Source organism: Microtus oregoni, unplaced genomic scaffold, assembly GCF_018167655.1.
Source record: "Microtus oregoni isolate MIOR12 unplaced genomic scaffold, Mior012 000067F_009, whole genome shotgun sequence".
NCBI classification, from domain to species: Eukaryota; Metazoa; Chordata; class Mammalia; order Rodentia; family Cricetidae; genus Microtus; species Microtus oregoni.
The window spans coordinates 1-10,798 of record NW_024543962.1 but is presented as its reverse complement, the minus strand read 5'-3'; the positions used below and the strand labels follow the sequence as shown (position 1 = coordinate 10,798).

The 10,798-nt window shown below is 51.5% G+C and overlaps 1 long non-coding RNA gene across 1 annotated transcript; it reads left to right on the top strand.

The window, feature by feature from the left end:
- Positions 1 to 4,573: 4,573 nt before the first annotated feature.
- On the top strand, positions 4,574 to 9,359 carry LOC121440387. Its single transcript, XR_005973350.1, has 4 exons — positions 4,574 to 4,623; positions 5,090 to 5,215; positions 5,863 to 5,988; positions 9,282 to 9,359. It is a non-coding gene; the product is annotated as an uncharacterized LOC121440387 (long non-coding RNA).
- The last annotated feature ends 1,439 nt before the right edge of the window (positions 9,360 to 10,798 follow it).

The window sequence follows — 10,798 nt, the reverse complement described above, 5'->3', positions numbered from 1 at the left end:
TCTTCCGGCTCCCTGGCTCCTCTGTCCCTCCCATTACCAGGCCTTGCCCATTCTTGTTTCTAAATCAGTCCTTTGGTTGCAACACTCATGCTCATCACCTCAAGCCTCCTTGTTCTGCCCTTGCCCCCATTCGGAGCCTCTAAGATACACACCAGATGCTCTTACTCTAGCCTTGCCCTAGGTGGATTGAAGAAAGCATCATGTATCCATAGGAAGTGGTGCATGGGCCCAAGGAAGTATTAGAAATGGAAGAAGGCATGCCCAAGGGCCAGGTTAAGAACTCCAGGCAAGGTGGCCTCCCGGGGCCATCTGGATCTTCCTTAACTGTAGAGTTGCAGAGCTGCTCCATCCATGAATAATCTATTCAGCCTGCCCACCACACACACATACTCCAGCCTGAAGCACTGTTCTGCCAGGACAGATGGCTGGGCTTCATGCCAAAGGCTCTCTTTCCGTCCTCCTCCTTGCCCACCCACCCCCCTGAGGACTGGGGGCCTCTAAGAAGGCTGGGGTAGAGGGTCATTTAGCTACAAGGGCTCTGGCCTCTCCCAGATCAAAGGAAGCAGATGGGCTTTGGCTGGCAGCTCTTCCCTCTGCCTGTCAGGCCTTGTTAAATATTTAAAATGTCAAGGCCCCTGGGAACCTGCCCGATTCTGCCACAGAGCTCCAAGGCTTGTCTGATGCCTATAAATGTGGTGGGCATGTAGAGGAGCAGGTGCCCAGGTGGGTGGCTCAGTCCCTGACAGGCCTCTGAGACCCTATGTCCCCATGGCAGCCCAGGGACCAGCCCTTCCCCCTAGCTCCTAGGGCCCAGCTGTCTGGGGCCAGGAGCAGGTGATTCTCACTCCCCCCATTTCCTCAGCGCAGCAAGCAGCAAGCCTGGAGCAGGCAGGCTCCTCAGCAGGCCTTCTTAATGGAAGGGGCAGACTTAACTGTACTTCCAGCCCCATGCCAATCCTCTGGGGGCCCAGAAAGGGTTTGACAGAGGAAAAGCGGGCCAGGTAGGTATGTGGCATGTTGGTGGAGGGGACTTTGGCAGTTATTACCTCTGCAGAGATTCAGAAGGATTCTAGAACCCATCCTGAAAAAGAGTCTGCCTGCTGGTCAGGAACCTCCTGGTAGGCTAGTTAGGGGGCTCTGCACCCTGCCCCTGTCTTATCTGCTCTCCACCGACAGTCAAAAGAAGAAGGGGGCAGATGAGCTGAGAGCTGACACAGTGTGGTCCTAATCCAATTCTGATGGCATCTGGCCTCTGCTCTGGGCAAACAGCCCATCTGTGTCCATGCCAACCGCCCAGCCTCTTTCCCCATGTCTTGGGCCTGCTAGGTGGGCACATGTTTGAAACCAGAAGGACCAGAGCTGCCTTCTCTACCACACCCATAAGCAATGGTACCATGGCAGTTGTGACAGCTGTTGGGACCCCCAACCCTACAGAAAGGCCAAGGCTCAATCTGAAGGCAAGTGCTAGTCTTGGGCAGAGGAGGGGAGGGGAATTGCTGCAATAGCAAGAGCAATCCAAGGACAAGGCAGAGGAGGGGAAGGAGCGAATTTCTGTGGGAAAGGGACTAAGGGCCTCATTGGCTTTGGGAACAGTCTGGACATGTGAAGCAGGACAATCAGGAAGCAGAGTCACATGGTGCCATGGGTCTCAGGCTTTCTAGAAGCTAAAATGGATCACTTCCCCTCTCTGGGGGCTCCAGGCCAAGGGCAGTGTAGACCCCAAGTGTCTAGAGCTTAGAGTTCTGGTGCATCCCTTGTAATGTTGAGTCTTTCATAGCTCCTGCAGTTGAAGGCAAAAAGGCTCAATCTGGGGAAAAGACTGAGGTCTCCCAGATACCCTACTGGGAAAGCTGGGGTGGGGGTAGGGAGAAAGCTGAGGAGGCCCAGCCTTTCTTCCTAACACCTTACTAGGAAAGCTGTGGGACTTCAGAAAGAGGTCTTTGGCCCTAGTAGAAATCTGAGATGCCAGCCCAGCCCAGGCTCAATGAGGGCAGGGAGAGAAAGGCAGGGACAGCTGCAGCCCTTCTGGGTGGGAAGGACACTGTGGCTGGATGCTATGGACGTGCCAAGGCTGTGCTGCTTGCAACTTTTGCTCTTGTCAGTCCTTCATTTAAGCTCCTCCCTGCTCCTCTGAGAAGGCCCATTGTCAGCACTTCCTTATTGATGAGCGATCTGGGGCTGAGTCTTATTGCTTTCCTAAACTCCGCCTGCTGTGCATGCTCCATGGACCAGATGGCTCTTTTGATCACCACTCAGCTCCTTCAGCAGGTGGTAGAAGCTATGTCAATGACTCTGGTGGGAACTTCAACCTACCACCACTAGGTGTCAGTGTAGAGCTGGTCCCTTTGGGGTGTAGCACTGGAGGCCTGGGTGAACCTAAGGAGGGGCTGGATCAGCCTGCAGAGAAGATTGCCAGCTAAGGGTAAGGCTGTGACAATTTCTCACTTGTCTGAGATCTACATGGAGGTTACCTCCACGGTCCTGGAGCCATGAGTTAAGGACTTCTCTGCCCTTGGACCCTACAGTGATCGAAGTGTCTCATGTTAGGCCTGAGAGGAGCTTCCCTTTCCTCCCCTTTCCTCTCCTTTCCTCTCCTGTTCTCTGTATGAGTCAGTGACAGTCCCCTTAGTCTCGGCCATCCCCATCGCCAATTCCAAGAAGGTGTTGGGTATTTGGGAGCCACGTGCCTGGGCATTTCCCGGGCACTGTGGGCACCAGACCTTGGGTCATCCTCTCCTCAACTCTGTGTCATGGTATCTTGGCCCTGTGGAACTCTGTTGTCCTTTCCTGGTGCTGGTCCTTTCAAACTCCAGCCGCCTCTGGAGCTGGTAAATGGAGTCCTTCCTCCCCCACTGCAGAACAGGCTCCCTGCACGACCTAGAGGATCAGTTCCCCATAGCAACAGCTAGTTATGAGAAGCCATAAACCTCTGCCTTCGTTTCTTCCTGCAAGCCCCATACTTCCACCTTGAAGGACTTCCAAGCCTCCCTTTCATAAGACCTTATGTAGATCTCTGGAACTAAGAACTTGCTCTCACACTCATTCTCTCTGAGCTTTCCCTGGGAAACTTCTAGAAAGTAGGCCTCCATCCATGTCCAGAAGACATTGTTCTATCTTCCTCAACAGCTATGCTCCTGGATACATCCATGTCCCTGGTTCCCCTGTGCCTTGCCCCCTTTGCAGATCAGGCTGGGTAGCCCTGCATGTCTTTGGAAAAGGTAGGCCATAGGGTAGGGTGGCCAAGGTCCAAAGGCTGCCTCACTTTCAAGGTGCCAGAGTCTCAAACACAGTCCCATCTTTCAAGCATGTGTGGGGCCTAGTGACCAGCACTCTCAAGAAGACATGGAGTTTAAGTGTTAGGAGACAGATAACTTTGTCCGATCCCTCTAGAGAGGGCCCTGGCCAATTCTTTGGCACTTGGGTGAAACTGGGCTAATATTACCTGGATCCCCTTCATTGGTAACCTCCCCACAAATCCACTGAAGCCACTTAGATATTGATTCACCTCTCTACTCACCCTCAACCCAAGGAGCCCCTGGGTGCTCTGTTCTGCTCCTATCTCAGCTACCCTTGGCCACATAGCATCCTCCTGGGTCCTTGCTGTCCTTTCCTTTGTTGGGTGTTAGCGCTTCCCTGCAAGCATCCCTCAAAGATAACTTTGACACAGAAATGACAGCAGACATGAATGGTGCAGAGTGTAGGCTAGTGTTTCAGCAATTGAGACATCTACAGGCCTAAGACCTCCTTCCCTAGACTTGCTGTCTTATAAGTGCATCAGGATATACATAGCCCCTTTTCCTGGGTTACCATCTCTTCCTCAGGCTGGGTACTCACTATGAGGGCTGTGCTTGGTCCCCTATGCTTAGTCCTGTGCCTGCAGAAAGGCTTGTAGCACTTGGCCTGTACCACTCTGCATTCTCTAAGCATCCACTCTGGAGTTCCAGAGAGGCAGGCTTTAGCTAGAGAGCCACAAGGGGCACTCTTGCTGCTGCTGCAGCAGCTTAGTCAGAGATGCTTATGGTACCAAGGGCTAGCCTGTGCCATCTTCTTCTGTGCTTCTGTCATTTTCCCGGCACACTGTGTAGGTCTGGCAGACAACACCAATGACTTAGAGAAACGCAGGCAGATCTATGGGCAGAACTTCATCCCTCCCAAGCAGCCCAAGACCTTCCTGCAGTTGGTATGGGAAACCCTGCAGGATGTGACTCTCATCATCCTGGAGGTGGCTGCCATCGTCTCCCTGGGCCTCTCCTTCTATGCACCACCTGGAGAGGAAAGTGAAGGTAAGGGGCGAGGCTCTGGGCTAGAAAGGGGGGTCCCAGCGCTTGGTTTCCATGACTTTACATCTCCTTCATGTTCTCCTCCATCCTTGGTCACAGCCTGTGGGAATGTATCTGGTGGGGCAGAGGACGAGGGAGAGGCTGAGGCTGGCTGGATCGAAGGGGCTGCCATCCTACTCTCTGTCATCTGTGTGGTGCTGGTCACGGCCTTTAATGACTGGAGTAAGGAAAAGCAGTTCCGAGGTCTTCAGAGCCGTATTGAGCAAGAGCAGAAGTTTACTGTCATCCGAAATGGTCCCTGTGGCAGCACTGGTGGTGGGGGACATTGCCCAGGTCAAATACGGTAAGTGTACCCATCTTCTTCTACCCTGCCAAGAAAGCCTGAATGCCATTTCTGAGAAGGGTGAGCCAAAGGAACCTCCCCAGCTTAGACTGTCTCCCCAGTAGTCTGTGTGTTTCCCCCTACAGGGGCCTGGGATTGGAGCATGCGGGGTGTGATTAGGGGCAGAAAAGAAATTTGAGGTACAACAGTACCCATAGGAAGCAAGCTGGCCTCAGCCTCTGGAGAGGTATTCTTCTACTACTATAGGATACAAGTGTTGTCCCTGTTATTTGAGAGCTGGACAACATGGTTAGATGTGGATGATCCCCCCCATACACACACACACACAAAAGAGGAGGCAGAAAGAAGAGAGACCCCCAGACCTCTCCCAGATGATAGGACCTCCCCTAGGAAAGGCAGGAAGAGGAAAGGGTAGGGAGGACCCATGGATCCATAGCCTTCAGTTCTGGCCTGGGCTGGCTTATAGGAGACCTTCTGCCTGCCGACGGTGTGCTAATCCAAGGCAATGACCTCAAGATCGATGAGAGCTCCCTGACGGGCGAGTCAGACCATGTGCGCAAGTCAGCAGACAAAGACCCTATGCTGCTCTCAGGTAAGGGTTACCTTCTCAGACAGCCCAGGTAAGGTTGCTTGAAAACCTGGCCCTAGCATCCCCAGGCAAGCCATCCTGGTGGACTTGCCTTAACTAAGAACTCCCTGAATAGCCCTTCTGAGAATGCTACCCACTGCCATGCCAGAGCAGGTCACTGGAGGCCTGGTGGTGTGGCTCCAGCCACAGGACAAAGAAATGATACTCCACTGTTCAAGAGGACCTTTGATATCATGAATGGGACATCCCAAGGGGAGGGCTTTCTGGGGTCAATAGTGTGCTCCATCTACATATAGACTCTGAAGATGACCCCATGTATGTTTTGTTCCTTTTCTAGAAGGTTCAAATTCAGCACACTTTTATCTTAATGGGAAATGTAATATGAAACCGAACAGAAAAACCAGAGGTCCCCTGGTGGGCCCCGTAATGGCTCAGACTGTGCTTCTGACAAAGACCCGCCAGTCTGTGGTACTTTGGCTCATTCCCACTACAGCAAGCCTATAAACAGGCTGCAGTCTAGATGAAGGGGTCAACAGCTGCAGTGACTTCTGCAAGAGAAGTACCTGCTTCAGGGAAACCCTAAGAGCCAGCATATGGGTGCTGAGCGTGTCCTACCAGGTTGTCTTAGTTCCTCTATGTTTCTGTGCCAGGCACTCATGTCATGGAAGGTTCTGGAAGAATGGTGGTAACAGCTGTTGGCGTGAACTCCCAGACAGGCATCATCTTTACATTGCTTGGAGCTGGTGGAGAGGAGGAGGAGAAGAAAGACAAGAAAGGTAAGGCAGCCATGATTCCAATGTCCAGAGATGATGAGACAGCTTCCTTTTATGTTAATGTCCTTGCTTCTTCATCTGCCTGCTGGCCAATCCTGGCTCCAGGGAGATGGGTGGGAAGCCACCACCTTCTTCTAATTCTTCTTGAAGATCCTTCTGGTATTTTTTCTAAGAGTCAGCAGGTCAATAATCCTTGTGTAGGGGGCAACTTTCCTTAGACGGCTAATCTATGATGGCTTTGGTACATCTGTCCCTGGGGTAAAGTGTGCTCACAGAAATGTAACCTCTTATCTCAACTTTGAAAGGTACTGCTGGGATCTTCAAGCTCACCCTCAAAGTACTCAACTTCCATAGGGAAGATTCGGGGGTGCTCACAAAATCTAAAGTGGAAGTCTTCTGAGCAGATAGGGATAGGTCTCAAAATAACAGCCAGGGCCAGGGGATGCCGGATGGGGTGGGCAAGGTAGGCTCTTTAGAAAGTGGTAGCCCTGTCTCTGAGGATAGCAATGGATAGAAACAGAAGATTTTGGAGAGTCCAGCTTCCTTATGACCCCGAGATCCCTGGCCGAAAGCTACTATACCACCCCTTCCAGCCATGGCACTCAAAACCATGGAGTTACAGAGCTTCCCCTTGTCAGACCCTGCTCCTCTGTGACTCAGGCACACACCCTAGCTCTGGTGAGCAGTCTGCCCTTGGTTCTTTTCCACAGCCCCAGGTGACTATGGAGCAGATACTTCCAGATGCATGCCCGCCCGTCTTAGAGGACCTGGAGCCACAGTCTATACAGGGACAGACCAGCATGAGGAAGGACAAGTTAATAGTCCTGGCCTTAGGCTACTTCTTGAGGTCCCCTGTCCCTGGGAGCCTGGAGAAATGACTGTCAGGGCTACAATCACTGAGAAGCTTCTATTATCCTTATTCCCTGGCAGCCTGGTCCTGTGCCTCCCTGTATGGGCACCTCCCTGATGTTGACAGGCCAGGTCTTCTGCCACCTGCACCAAGTCCCCAATCTCCACTGAGCCCCTCCCAGTGTTATCCCACAACTTTAATGTGTGCTCCAGGAATACAAAGACAAATGATAGGTTAGTTTGAGTCCCCAGGCATGATGACCTTACCTAGTGTCTTCTTGGTTCTGTTAGGTTGACAGGACACGCCTTCCACATAAATCCCTTTAGGAAATCCACTCCCTCCCCTTGAAGCCAATGGTCTCTCCCTTGAGCTGCTATCACCTGCACTTTCCTGGTGTCCCTGGTGGCTCCTTTCCAAGCTCCTAGCCTCCTGTTCTATCTCTTAGATAGTCTTCACAGCTTGGGCCTAGGCCACTCCCACCTCATTGAACTTGATCTTCTTCATCCAGACCCTCCAAGACAAGCTGCATGCACTTCACCAACACTGCTTGGCTGTGAGACTTAGGGAACTGGAGTGGGCCAGCTTCCTGGAGAAGTACCCTGAGGGGCTCTGAGGAATAGCATCTATCTTGGCCAGTGCCCTCATCTTACTCTTGTGGTTCTGTCAACCCACTGGGCATGCTCTGAAGCTGTTCCTTGTCAACCTGCCACCCTTACATTCTATTGCTATCTTTTCTCATGACTCCTATATGCCCTTTTCTTCCTGAGTCCCTCCCTCGCCTCCTGTGCTCTGCTTTACTCCAGGCTACCTCTTCTAGTCATGTTCACTTTGCTTCCTAGCACCAGTATTGGGAAGTTCACAACCCCCTGCAACTCCAGCTCCAGAGGCCCCAAATGTCCTTTCCTGGCCTCCATTGTCACAGACACACACACAAATAAAAGAGACATAGGCCCACGCATGCACTCACACATGCATGAACACACACACACACACACACACACACACACACACACACACAAATAAAAGAAGTCTCTTTCACCTCTAAACTACCCCTAACCCACACAGGGGCCCTGGGCAAAGAGGGTCCAATATATGATCTGCTTATGGTTGAAGATGTCTCTCTCATTCTTGGGACCCCAGATTGTGGTTCCATTGCCTAGAAGCTACCCGATACTCTGTCTTTTGATTCCCCAGTGACATGAGCTACTGGGTAGAAAATGATCCTGTGCTGGAAGATTCCTCCCTAAATGGGGACCAGTGAAGATGTGGCTCCCAGATAAACTCCTCTAACTGCTGTAGTAATACGAGCAGCGGGGCTGCATCCCCAGCACCCCGGCCACCTGGCTAGCTTATACCCTGAAATAATTACACGGACACTGTATTCTTTTAAACACTGCTTGGCCCATTTCTATCTAATCTCTTCTAGGCTAATTCTCACATATTAATTTAGCCCATTTCTAATCATCTGCATAGCACCACTAGATGCACTTACCGGGAAGATTCTAGCCTACGTTCATCCTGGGTCGGAGCTTCATCGCGTGTGCCCCAGAGAGCAGAGCTGTCAAGTCTGAGCTCACTTCCTCTTCCTCCCAGCATTCTGTTCTGTTTGCTCCTCCCACCTATGTTTTAACCTATGAGGGCCAAGCAGTTTCTTTATTGCTTAACCAATGAAATCAACAGATTGGTATATGACACTCCCACATCAAACTGCCACCTGGGCTGTGCAACCCTCAGAAAGAGTGACTGGCACTATGGGCTGTACCCAACCTAAGGCTTCAGACAGAGCCACCTGGAGTCTAGTATTTGCACCTTCTCCCTAGTGCTGACCTCCTTTTCACACCACTTAGACCTCCTTTTCACAGTGGCTCTGGACCTACAGTTTGGATGTGCCCACCAGGGCCCTAAAACAGACAGAACCCTGTCCCTTTAAAGGACACACATCTAGTAGTGGCCTCAGAGAAGAGTACAGGGGTTGGGTTGGTTCAGGGCTTGGGAGTTACCTCCTGTTGGGTCTGAAAGATCAGATATCTAAGGGAAGTACATACCTTAAGGCAGCGGGCCTTCCAGAAACTGTCAACAGCTACTTCACCTGACCCAGAAACTGCCCAGGACTGGCTTTAGAGACTCACTGTGGAGCGGAGGTCAAGGCCCAGTGGGAAACACTGGGTAGGAGCTTGGCCCAGGAAGCCCAGAGTATATGCAGTTAACATGTTCTGGGAGGTACTGACAGATTGCTCCTAGAAAGAATAGATCATCAAGAAAGCCCATCCATAGGTAAGGTAATGGCTTGCAGCAATCAGGCCTTTCCTTTCCCTCCTCTACCCCATGGAGCTGCAAACTGCTATATGTGCCCAAGTTCTTCCTGCTCTCCTGTGCTTCTGTGTATGTCATGACCACATGGGTGTTCTCAAGTCTCTCCGTGTCTGTCATTCCTCTTCCATTGTAGGCAAGCAGCAGGATGGGGCGATGGACAGTAGCCAAACCAGAGGTAACGTGCGTGCATGGCTCAGGGCTGCTGAGGAGCTTGTGGGGAGGAGGGAGAGAAGGGGGAATGGGGAGGGACCACCTACTGCCAAGGAAGAAGCAGCACCTAAAGACAGGTGAGTGGGCCCCAAAGTCCCATCCTGGCTTGGCAGTGAAGGGGATACTCTTGGAGGATGCTCCAGTTTCTACCAGACACTGCTTCCATGAAGCCTAGATGAGCCACCTGGAAAACGACTGGTCAGTGCCAAGGCCACCAGCATGGCTTGAACTTGTCCATGTATGAGAATTCCCCATAGACACCTGAGACCACTTTGGCCAGATAAGGAAACCAAGACATAGAGAGGGTAACTTGTCAAAATCCCTAGGTGACAGTCCTCTGAGTTTCCCAGGTAAGAGGAGTTAGCCAAAGCCTGGAAGATAAGCGAGATTGCTAGGGCTTTGTGGACTAGGAGGCATCTGGCTCTGGCCCTTGCTTGGTGGGATAACAGAAGGTAGGGACTCAAGGCTAGAGTGACCCAGCTAGGCAGGGTCTGGCATGTCCTGAAGGCTGCTAGGAGGAAAGAGCTATGGTAAGTAGTCTCGAACTGCCAGGTGAGGTGAAGGGATGCAGAATAAGAGGAAGACAAACTGAAGCCGTGTGGTGGCAGTGCACACCTAAAATCCAGCACTTGAGAGGCTGAGACAGGTAGATCTCTGTGAGTTTAAAGCCAGCCTGGTCTACAAAGTGAGTTCCAAGACAGGCTCCAAAGCTACAGAGAAACCTTGTCTCAAAAAAAGAAAAATAAAACAAAAAAGTGTAGAGTTGTGCTATGATAGCCATGGTCACCTTTAGCTGGGTGGTGGTGGCGCACACCTTTAATCCCAACACTCGGGAGACAGAGGCAGGCAGATTTCTGCTCTACAGAGCTAGTTCCAGGACAGCCAGAACTGCTACACAGAGAAACTCTGTCTAGAAAAACTAAAATAAAGAAAGGAAGGAAGGAAGGAAGGAAGGGAAGGAGCAAAGAAAGGAAGGAAGGAAGGAAGAAAGGAGGGAAGGAAGGAAGAAGACAAAAACAAAAACAAAATGGGGGACACCCCTACAACTGCTAGGTCAGGCAGCCCCTTCCTTAGGAAGAGTGGAGGAGGCAGGTGGAGTGGACATGGTTATTTTTGGCAATGTAGCTGGAGAGTTTCGAGCCCAAGGACTGTGTAAAACTTGACAAAGAGAGAGAGATGAGGAATCCATGTCACCACCACAAAGGCAGCAAGAATAAAAACTAAGGGGCCTATCAAGGTGAAGTGGAGCCACGTGATCTAAGAGGGAGGTAGGGAAATATCAGGAGGAACAGAACAGGTTTGCCCACAGAGGAGGCGAGCTGGGCAGGGTTGTCTAGGCTAAAAGGAGCATACACTAGGGCCCCTTAGTGATCTTGAGGGGAAAGTAGAAGTGGCTTGGATATCTGTGGGCAAATGAGTCAGATTTTGGTTCCAGAACAT